The sequence below is a fragment of the Anguilla anguilla genome, chromosome 4 (genome assembly GCF_013347855.1).
Source record: "Anguilla anguilla isolate fAngAng1 chromosome 4, fAngAng1.pri, whole genome shotgun sequence".
In the NCBI taxonomy this organism is placed as follows: domain Eukaryota; kingdom Metazoa; phylum Chordata; class Actinopteri; order Anguilliformes; family Anguillidae; genus Anguilla; species Anguilla anguilla.
Window position 1 is genome coordinate 56,808,782 of NC_049204.1, and position 12,270 is coordinate 56,821,051.

Here is a 12,270-nt window from a genome sequence, read left to right on the forward strand (position 1 = left end):
TGGAATGGATGCCCTGAATATGTTCCGAAGGCAGATATATATGTGGTTGGTTTTGACAATATTTTGATAATGTCTATATATTTTTTTTGTGTGTGTGTTTTTTAAAATAGTAATATAACAATCTGCGACTTCATACTAATTACCTGCAAACATCTTTTGTCTCTTGGTTAGTTATTGTCATTCCAGTCAATGGCCGTCAGTCTGTGTGGGATTTGCAGGCACAGGAGGACTTGCTTGGTAGCAGGCTTTGATGGAGAATACTAGCAAGCTAAGCAAGTGTCTATGTACATCCTCAGCTAAAAGTTTTTATGTTTTGTTTGCAGGTGAGACTGTATGAAGCACAAATTTTTAATAGTTTTCAATGTTCAATAGTTTTAGTATGCGTACATATTCCTATTGACTGCATTACATGCTTATAGATGAGAATGTTGTAAGGCAATGTTGGCTAAACCGATTAATAACATAGCTAGCTTGTGTGCTAGCCTCAGGCTATATTGTTGTTCACGTGGTTAGTTAACAAAGTTACAGTGGGTTCTAATGAGATCATTAATTTATGTTAGAGAAAAGAGTGTGATACAGAACAGTATTGTAACATAACATGTGCCTGGTAGCAAGCTTTGCTGGAATACTAACAAGCCAAGCAAGTTGAGAACGCGTGTCTGCGTACATGGTCAGCTAAAAGCTTTTACCTGTGGCTTTGAAAATGTGTGTTTGTCACTGTTTTCTCTATAGTAAAATCTGATTTCTGACAACATCTGTGGCCACATATTTTTCCAGTACTGAAAAGAACATGCACCTTTAGTGAGGAGAATTGAGGTGTTATGCAGTACAACATTCATTTATATGTCAGATTCTTTCTAAGGTACATAAATGAACAATTTACAAAAGAGAACACTTCATTCTTTTCTGCTGTGCAATATCTACTATCTTTTAAAATGTTTTGCTCTGGTAATGCTGGGTAGTTTTGAAGAATAAATCTGCAAAGGATTAGATGGGTGAAAAGGAAAGGTTGAACTCTTCCTTATTTCTTTCCTTACTGTCACATCTGTCTTTAAAGCTTAATTTGGTGGTGTGGTGGCACTGGAGGCATTGTTGTGAGTGCCTGTGGTTCCCAGGCTGTGGCGTGAATCTCGCTGCTTTAATTGGAATAATGTATGAAATGAGTCACAGTTGCAGTGGGGAATGTTAACTCTAGCGCGCTGCCAGCCTCGACAGAGATCAATGTACCTAACCTCAATTCAAGAAAACATTCTTTAATGGATACCCCGGGGACCCGCACCAAGCATCTTCGCTCACTTATTTATTTATTTTAATTTGTGTGACTGTAGCACACACTTTTTAATTATCCACTGGAGGATTACAAGGCTCTGAACTGACTTGGAGGAGAATGCAATTCTTTATCCTGTCACGCTAAACAAAACCATTTTATTACGTTCCATCAATTTGTGACTTACAGAGTTTCATAATCACCACGATGGCCTGTTATTGATGGGTGACTGCGAGGTGAGATTTTAATTTGATCTCTGTCCCCGTTTTATATCACCCTCAATCACGTTTGAAGCCTTGATGTTTTGAAAGATATAGAAACCAGACTGTTTGTAAAACTGTTTATTAATCAATGCATCAGTAAAACAGCATATGTCTATGAAATTAAAATTAAAAGTTGAGAAGAAGTCAGGCAATCAGAGACATGTATTAATACCCCTCCCGCAAGAAATCATTTTTTTGCATTTCTTGTAGAATGTAGAAAATAAATTATTCTCCATGTTGTTTTTATTAAGCATTTTCCAGTGATACACAGTACAGGTATAATAATGTTTAATCATTATTTTGTAACCCATTATAAACATTAAAGAATTAAGGCGTAACATATTGAACAAAATCATTCATTCATAAATGAGCACATATAGATGCAAGGTATGTTCTTAAGACATACATTATTTAAACATAGACAATTGTCTCCTGAGTGTGTCCTTAGTGTACAGTGAAAGACCCCATGGTCCAAAATACAATGTTCTGACACTGGTCAGGAGTCCTGCAGAGCAATATATAATTGGACATAGCCAATGATTAAATGGAGTATTGCCAGGTGAACAAACTCTAACCCAATGCAGGTCACAGACATTGCCTTAATGCTAGTACTTTTTACAAAAAAAAAAAAAGACTTCCTGATTCACCAGTTACTCACATAGGATAATTAATTTAGTTACCATTTGTTTTGTGAATACTTGCATACATACTCGATAGCTACTAATTTATTGGTGTCACAGGAACACGTGCAGGTCATTGCTGATCAGTGGTGCTAGATAGCCAAGTTGCCTGATGAATGTGTTAGTTCATTGAATTGTATTATATCCATAATAATGAATTGAACATTGAACTTCATTTTCTTATGCTCAGGCTTCCTTAGCTGTTCTCAGGCTAGCACAATCCAATGACAAACTTCTATGTGAAGCAAAGTGGCACAGGCCTGTTCTGTGGGTCACTTTCACTCACAACAAATTCACAACTTTTCAGGTAGCTAGGACCTTTCCTGGTACCTAACTACCTGTACTTTCAAATGCAAATTACTGCAGAGTTCTCATTTCATTACAATCATTTGGCAGACACTCTTATGCAGAGCAATGAAGAGTATCAAAGAACATCAGTGTTACTTTCAGGAATACAAAATGACAAAAGTTTAACATAGCTAGCTACCTATCATTTCTTAACTCTTTAGCATATGTTGCCATTTATAGATAGTGTGTTAATAGAATGTTACACTTTTCTGAATTTCATTTACATACATAGAACCCTGTAGGTTGAGTAAGGAAAATGTTCTTCTTCACGGTAAAAATACATTATCCCACAACCTTCAACAACCATGCCGACACAATATGGTAACTTTAGGTTGACTGTGCAGTCCTGCAAGAAAATATTAAATATCAGAAACTTACTTTCACTTTGCTTTGCAGAAATAAGCAAAGGGTTCCAGTTCAGACCAGTTCAGTGAGACTGACAGCAGCAAAGAACACCGCAGTGACACTTATCACGTCAAGTTTCCCAGGCAACAACACGGAGGTTGACTCTTATTTCAGCCTATGCAATTATAGGGGAAGCAATGAATGTGGAAAACAAAGTGCTATAATTTTGTATCTGACAGGCAAATGAAAACAAACTTTTGGATTACAAATAAACTATAGACCTTTTTCCTTTTGATTGACAAGACATAATCAAAGCTGACCATTGGCTGTTTTTAATAATAATACGATTTTTGTATTATCGGCCTATAACGATCTTTGGCTGATCAATCGGTAAATCCCTACTTGTGAGCTTTCCAAATTGACAGCAAGAGTTTAAAATAGCGGATACAAATTGGCTACAAAAGGGGACAGAGATGTCTCAACAGTAAAATAGCTGACCTAAATTGGGAAGGTAGGAAGGCCCAGTTCCAGGACCCCTGGTGTGCAGATCAATAGACAGCGGACAGTAGCAGGAAGATGGTAGTCTGAGGACAGTAGGGTAGCCTGGGATATAATAATGAGAAAGGGTAGGCCCGTGAAGAGGTTAGTACATGAAAAAGAGTACCTTAAATTCAGTACTGGACTTTATGGAGTGCTAATGGAGGTTCAAAAGTAACCCTTGATAGATTTATTGAAGAGGACTCTCACTGCTGTATCCTGAAATGCCTCTAGCTGCAAGATGAGAGTGTTTAGAGCAGTAGCCAGTGATGGATGTTATAAAACTTGTTTCTCACCATCTGAACCTGGCATAGGCTTTGGAAATGCATTTTTGAAAAAAAATGTTCAGCACATATTGAAAGATGGTTCAAGTCAAAATGAACCAAAAAAGTTTTTTCCCCAAAAACAAAAAGATTTAAAAAGAGGAACCTCAAAGGCCAGAAAAAAGGAGAGGCAGTTACTTTCAAAGGACAGAACCTCTAGCTTCTGTTTCTACAATATAACTGCTATTGTATGATTGTTGTTCAAGTATAACAAGAGCAGGTCAAGGAGTCAATCTCTCTTGGTCTTACCACTTTAATTCACATCACACGACATATGGAACCTGAGATAGGAACGGGTAGGTAATAGGTCTGGTGTTCACATTCTACTTTTTGCAGCTTACCACACTCAACAGGAAATCAACTATCTACCTGCTAAAGTAAAATAAAAAAAAAAATAAAAAAAATAAGATAGTATTTTCAACCAATGAAGATAAATAAGCTGTAAAGTGATCGCTGTTTACATTAGAGATGTGAAATAAAACAAATATTACAATTTAATAATATTTCTTACACAACACTATGTGCAATAATGTGCAGTTTTTATATCATAACATTCATTTTCTTGAGAGAAAGCAATAGTGTTATTGGTGCATTGAGAATTTATTGTAGGCAGATGTTAAAGTGTCAAAGCAGTTAACCTCAAATCACTTTCAATTTGTTGTTGACAAAATTATGCATTGAATATAATAACAGTAGGCCAAGAAATAAGGCCTGCAAACAAACGTCTACGATTAGGTTATGATCTGAGCCTCTGAAGAATGTTCTCTTGGTATCTCATAATATAGGATTAGATGGTGTTGATCCAACAACAGGTTGATGTTAATAAAGTCAGCCTCTAAGCCAGCTAAGTCACTCTGGAGTGATTTTGGTGTGCCACATTCAAAACCCACACGGAAAGGGTTCCACTCATCAATATAAAACTAGGGTGATGATAAAGGCACTAGTAAAGGCAGATTGGAAGGGAGTCTGCAATTGCTGTTGATATCAGGGTCTTAACCTAAGGTAGGAGAAATCGAAACAGAAAGTCATTTTCTTGCCAATAGTTAGAGTGCTAGTGCCAATAGATATTTATGATGCTTGCTAAAGCTAGGTGAATAATAGGCACAATAATAATAGATGGGTTTTGAATGTATGGATAGGGTCTAAAAGGTAGCTGGCAGTTTCACTATGGATGGATGTTGAATTGTGCAAAGCAAGTAAATGTGCAAAATGTGGTAAATGGGGTGCAATGCAGGAAGTAGATTGGGGAGTGTTATAGACATCCTTGATTTTTTTCACATTGCCCTGTATTTAAAGATGGAGGAGGGTTTAGGTATGTCTGTCCGAAGGGGACATGGAGTTCTTATTGTCACGCTCAACAGTACCACCATAACAGATAAAACCATGCAGCCATATGTACCCTTTGATAGTCTGCTGTAGGCTGAGCAAGAGCAGCTCAACCTGGTCCTTTCCACAGACTAATCAATGACCTGCTGTTATTATCAATCGCAAGGCATTGTTATGCCATGGTGCAGAGTCCCTGTTGGTGGCACACCCCTTTACTTTTTAAGGAAGTTCGTTGAGGATTGAGAATAATGTTGTAATGATTGACGGTTTCATCCAAGGATGAAGACAGTGCAGGAAAGTGAGGAACATCGATAATCACATATATTACATGACAGCATGCAACTTGGGCTGAAAGGGAAAGGGATGGAAACCATGTTGAGGACAGCCTGATGGTCATTTTCCCTCAAGTGTAGGCAAGAAGATTAAATATTCCAAAGCCAGAGCATATTCAGGAAGAAAATAATGGATATGTTTGGATATGTCTGCAGTTACCTATATTTCATGACTCATTCATGAAGTATAGGTAACTGCCTAAAGAAAATGATAAATAATTAAAAACAAGCAACAATTTCAAAATAAGAATTATCCATGAGAGATATCAAGCAAGTTCAAGTCCAAGTGCAAGGAAAAAACTATACATTTTAAAGAATATTGATTTTTGACAGGGGCTCTCTTCACATTTAGATTGGATGGTGAAAATGTAACCATATTCTAATAACATTTTGAATCCACCCAGATACTCAGTTGAATATTTTGCCCTTTGTTGGTTGAATAAGTACTCAATATTCTTTTCTTTTTTTCATTTTTCTGGTTGAAATGAGAAACCACAAGTTAAAAAAAAAAAACAAAAGAAAAAAATTAAGTAGGCCTATGTCCTACATATTCACAAATAATCATAAACATTTCAATTATCCATATCCTGCTGGCCAATTTCAAATAGGGATACTTCATTCTATGATTAAAATCTGAATATCATGTAGTAGCTTATTGCACCTTTATCACATGTAAAGGAAACTGCTCTGGATGTCCAGCACATGGTTTATTGTTGATCTACATTAATTTAAATGCATGACTTAAAACCACATCACAAGAACAATGAACTGCTCCTTCAAAAGAACACACTTTGTAACCAGTAAACCAGACATCCCACAATGCACTTCTCAATTCTGCTTATGAACAAATGACACAATCTTTTAAAAAGTGAAAAAATAAGCAATTTTGAAACTGGAACCAAATGAGAGATATTCTTAATTTCCCATTCTCTGCATTTTTCCCCAGTGGAGGCTCCCTTTAATATCATGGAAAACACATTTCAAGGGATATTAATATTTTTCATCCCCATAACAAAATCTAATTGAGTATTACAGTCTCCCTCCACAATAGACATCTAGCATGAACAAACATAAATAAATAAAACTGTAATGCCTTTGTATCATAGTATATAGGGGGCAAAGCAATATAAATGCCAAATTGTCCATAATTCCATGTAACAAATCATTAATTTTTTGCATGTGTCAGTGATGAGTTTAGTGATTACTGCCGGAAAATACTGTGTATACAAATCGTAGCTTGCATTTGAAACTTTTCTCTTTTTTTCAATTTACGCTCAAACTCTTCTGTGTAAAATAGAAGGTGCCTAAGGCACACACTTCAGATGACATCTTGCAGGATATACATCTGACAGTATTTATGATTTTATGCTTGTTGTTAATTGCTATTCCATTGCTATGCCAATTCACTGCATTGCCATTTCATTTACAGCATACTGTATCGCAGTAATGGTTGAATGCAGAAACATAGCTATTCCTTCTGCTAGATATTAATGTTTCCCATGACATGTGACAATGGGTTTCCTCACTGTAGACTCAGTATTATGATAGCATATCATAAAAATATAGTATAGCATGTAGCATCCAGTGGAACTGGAGTCTGCAAGGAGAGCCAACATATAAAGGGGTCATATTAACAAGTATGCATGGCACATCAATGAGTAAACAAGCTCAACAATATAGGTGCACAATATTTGACAAGCATTGATGCAAATCAACCATGTCCAAAATGTTAGCAAGTGAAGCTAGTGGTGGTACAAAAGCACAACACCAAGATACCTGTAAGTGAGTGAAAACAATACCTTGGAGGAAGAGAAGCTTCAGGTTTTCAGAACAGGAGCTTGGGATCTTGGTGACCTGGCAACTTGTCATGGACAAATGTGAGAAATTTAAAATCAACCGAAAGCTGTCTCAGATCTGAAACACAATCACAGAAAATGTAAGTGTTGCTCAACAAGATGGAGAAAGTGTAAACAAAAAAAAAAACATAAATAAATAAAAAATCAAGCACATTGAAAAAAGACTAAATAATGTAAAATCACCAATAAAACATTTTGTTTTCTAATAACTGTACTTGTTCTTGCTGGCCTGCATTTCTCAATCCCAGATCCAAGACGTTTTTTAGGTTCCAGTATTTAAAGTTGGTGGTGCAGCCTATCACAATGGCACTGGCATCACTCATGGGAAGAAAGCCAAATTTAGCAGCAATTCCCATTATCCCCCTTTCAAGTAAATAAACTTGTAAGAATTGTGTGATTCTTTGCTTGAATGTCATATGGCTAAACACTCTCGCCAATGTCCAGTTCTTATGAATATGCTTTGGGTTGCCCCCTTCCCACTCAGAAATCTTTGAAGTCAATTCTAGCTTGACACCGCCCACACATAAAAAAATCTTATTTTAATATTATCAGCTGCTCTTTTTGTCTAACAGTTTGGTGGTCAGAAAACTGTGGGTGTTTTGGCTCATCTGATTTTTTAAACTGCATTGAATTGACATTTATTATTAGTGATTATTTTTCCCTGTATGTAAACAGCATTATACCTAATACTCATGGTATGGGGTATTGATAAATGTTGCATAACTGTGTTATAAACATTATCCTGCACAAATTTATAGAGAAGGATTTCTGCTAGTCACAAACTGATGAGACAACTGAATACTTGAGCCGGCAGGCCACATGAAATGGGCAAACTGGGGCATATATCTGAAGTTGCTGGTGCTGGTACATTGTGATAGTTGAAGAGAATACATGTGGCAAATAAAACATTATTATTATTATTATTATTATTATTATTATTATTATTATTATTATTATTATCGTTATTGTTTTTGTTATTCTTTTCTTTTTGTATCTTTCCTGAACAAAGTGAAATAAGACTACCGTACCGCATACTCCACAATTTATTAAAGAAGAAGCTTCGGGTGACAGACAAAAAACGAACAGCAGGCATTAATGAGGCACTAATTCTAAAATCATAAACCCTATCAAACATAGAAACTGGCAAATAAAAACCACCCAAAATGATTATCAAGGCCATAACATTTGCATGATATCACAACTTTGAAAAATGGTCATTTTAAGAGACTGGACTAGAATTAATCAACCTCTTTTGACCATTACTTAAAAATGAACATGCTTCTTTTAATTTAATTTAACTGAACATTTAGTGCAGTTATTTTAATTATACAAAAATAGTAATCCATCCCTGAACTTTAAAACATATTAGGCAGACAATGTAACACTTACATTTAATTGTGAGTTAAAGTTCCTGGCCATTGTCTTTATGTCAAAAGCACCATAACATATGAAGATTTACCAGGACAAATTTAATGAGTATTACCTGCTTTCTGCTTCCTAAGGCCTTATAATTCACATTTATGACAACAGTACTACTGTGCCAAAGCTTTTCCCCTCTTTTTATCACATCTTTTTTTATCAGGGTTTTCTACAGCAAGCTTTAATTTCCCACCATTCAACACATATACGGAAATGCAAAATGATCAAAAGCCTTCACTGAGGACTCCTGACATTCCTACTTTAATCACAACTGCGAAAAAGTACAAGATAATAATAATTTAAAAGATCGCATGTCATATTGGCCTGTCTAGTAAGCGAATGTGAACAGTAGACCACACCCCCTCCACATCATTCTGCCAGGCAGATCTGAAGAGAACTAGACTAGGTGATTATATAAGAGACTGAACAATTCCCCTGTATCCCTTTTGTTAGAGCCAGCAGTTTATGTATGTATATATAGTGATAGTCATTAAAAAATTATGTTAAAAATGTTAAATGAAAACATTTATAAAATAATCGTCACAATTTTCTGCACCTCTGACTTCTGGTACAAAAAGGAGATGAGTACTTATATTCATTACTCCTCTGAAAAAAGACCATGGCTGTCACAAGCAGACATCAGGGAGGCCCTGTATGCCAGTGCCTAAGATTTCCACACCGATTAACACAATCTGCAGTCACATAAAAATTCAGTAATATTAAACTCCTTCCACAGTGACAGCGTACTGCTTCCTCTGTGTAAGGGGAATCCATTTATCCCCAAGATCAGCATCGTCACGTGCCACAAAACACCTAGATGCCAATATACCGAGGTCACCTTACACCGCACGGTAAATACGGTGACTCGAAGACGAAGGTGTCGTAGCCTGCTGTAAACATGTATGTACGCTGAATGACTGGCATAAGGCAGCAAGTTGTTCCTGCGAAAAGCAAACATGATAGAAACCGGTTAAATACAAATTTATGGAATTGTAAGCTAGCGAACGAGTCACTTTTCATTCTGCTCAAGAATGATTACTGTTGGAGATTGTGCCGTCATTTGTGTGTCAAAAATACCGCCTGGAGAAAATTCATGAGCTCTTTAAAGGAACCGTATTTTCTGTTTAGCTGACCAGGGTTATGTTTTTTGGCAGATTTGTTATGCATAGTTCTTTTCATTACCCTGTCACACATAAACACACACAGTAAGCACCTTTAACCATGTTCTTCAAAAAATATTATTATTATTATAACTGTAACAGGGTTCAAGAAAAGTAACCATTTTATTTTGGGTGTATCATTTTTAGGCTTGTGTTAAAAATGGGGGAGATACAAGTCCCCTCTGCTTCTGGTCAGATAATATGTGGGGTATATGTTCGGCAATATAATAACAAAAGATATTATTCTAAGTTCTATTATGTGTTTCTGAAACATGCAGCACAGAAAATGGGAAGCCTTAGAACTTATGTTAATTTTATTCAATTTAGACTATGGATTTTTTCATAGATTTTTTTGTTGTTGATACAAGAATAGCTGCCAAGTGCTTGACAGCTAGTGTTTGTGTCAAAGATGGCACTAAAAATTGTTTACAAAATCATGTATTGTTCAGTATGTCTCAATATTGGCATCGTTTTCTGATAACATTGTCAAATACTACAGTTCTTTTCATTACCAGCAGATGTATTTAAGAATCAGATTACTCTGACTCATTGAGGTTCACATTCTCACCTTGTTCAAGTTTCTAAAAACCAGGTTTGGTTTTTCAAGGGGAGCTGAAGTGTGTAAATGTAGCAGTGAACACAGGAGTAACAAACCTTGTAATGACTTCCTTAATATCTGATATTTTCTAGTCAACATCTTGTTATGGTTAATGTCTCTGCTTAGTTTTAATTTGTACAGAACCATAACAGAGAATCACATGAGTGTTATCATGTTTATTCTATTTTCTGATTGAATTCCAGCTGAAATATGCTCAGCATTTCTTGTCATGTATGTCAGACTGTCATTTATTAGTTAAGCAGTATTCAGCCATTTATTGGGAAACAGTGTAATTATTTTTATGCATGCAATGTGAAGTGTTTTTTCTTACATAAGATGGACACTCATATGTGCAGTTGTGGAGCGTAAGTATCGTTTTCACCCGAATAGGCAGTATATGTGGAAAAAAACGCCAGAAAACAATCAGCATCTGCATTCATATAAAGATCCTGATTAATCTATGTGCTTTTTAAAGAAAGACTGCCCAAGATAATCAATAACCTTCAGGCAAGCAAACTGACAGCGGTTTGAATTGATGCTGTTCTTCTGGTTTCTTTGGAGTGCAGAACTACAGTACAGGATCTTATTGCACATACAGACTGTCCTGAAAATATTAAGCAATTAACATCACGGTAATGAGATCAGCATTTGCTTACATTTTCTCCTTTGGGCAGGAGAGAAATACAACTGTTTTTGGAGATTGCAGCTTGAAATAGGGACTTGCACAAAAAAAGTCAGTTTACCTTCAAACTGAAAAGTGAAAGTGTGACGTGAAAAGAGAAAATGTTTTGCTGATATGCCTTCCTCGATGTCGCTCTGAAGGTTTAAGCTGAGACGTTTTTGTACTCTTTTGCACCTTGAACCTCAGCCAGGTTTGCTAGTAAACTCAGATAAGCTTCTCTCTTGGTCTCCTTGTATTTCTTTTTTGACGGTTTGAGTGTGAGTACCTTTTTTTTAATGATCTTACTCAGTGACCAGCTATGTGTGACTCATTGCCTAGGCCCAGAGACTCATCTTGCTATTTCACAGACAGTAGTTCCAGTAAATGTGAATAGGGCATTGAAGATAAAAAATGTCATTTTATACAGCAACATCTGTTTATTATAGACACAATAAACTCAATTATTCTGCGGTATAGTGTTGGTTCTTTTTTTAAATTTTTTTAAGCATATTGCTGATGACCAGTTCCAACTGGAATGGTAATTATAAGTTTTTATTGCTTCAATAAGGTTTCTGGAAAATCCAAATGGAAGTATTTTGTTATTTTTGGTAGCAGCAGTGCAGCCAACCTGGCCAAAGTTCATTAAGATATGAATAAATCTTTTGCAATTTGGATTTCACGCAACCCTTGCCCTGCCCTCTGTACCATGCACAAGGTGACTACAGTAATTTCTAAGTGTTATTTCATTTACCTGCCTTAAAGCAAGTGTTACTCTTCTGCAATCATAATACAGTGTGTGGTATGATGTATTCACAAGCGGCAGGCAGAGAGTCCTTGTCAAATATTTCATTTTCATTATATACACTGACAGGCACTTAAAGCAATTAGCTTCGAAAACAATGAATTCTATTGCCACTCGGTGGCTTTGAAGTGTTTGGGGATATCTGTGTTCTCATCCTTGGGTCATCTAAGACAGGTGAGAAAAGGATGAGTGGAAAAAAGTCTGCAAACACAGATTAGCTGCTTATTATGGTGAGGCATTCTGGAGGAGTCAGTCTGAGGGGCAAAGGCCTTCATTATCCTCATATCCTGGCGGAATCATTAAGAGACCTCCCTGACTCTGCCGCGGTCATTACACGAAAAGCGCTCCAGGCT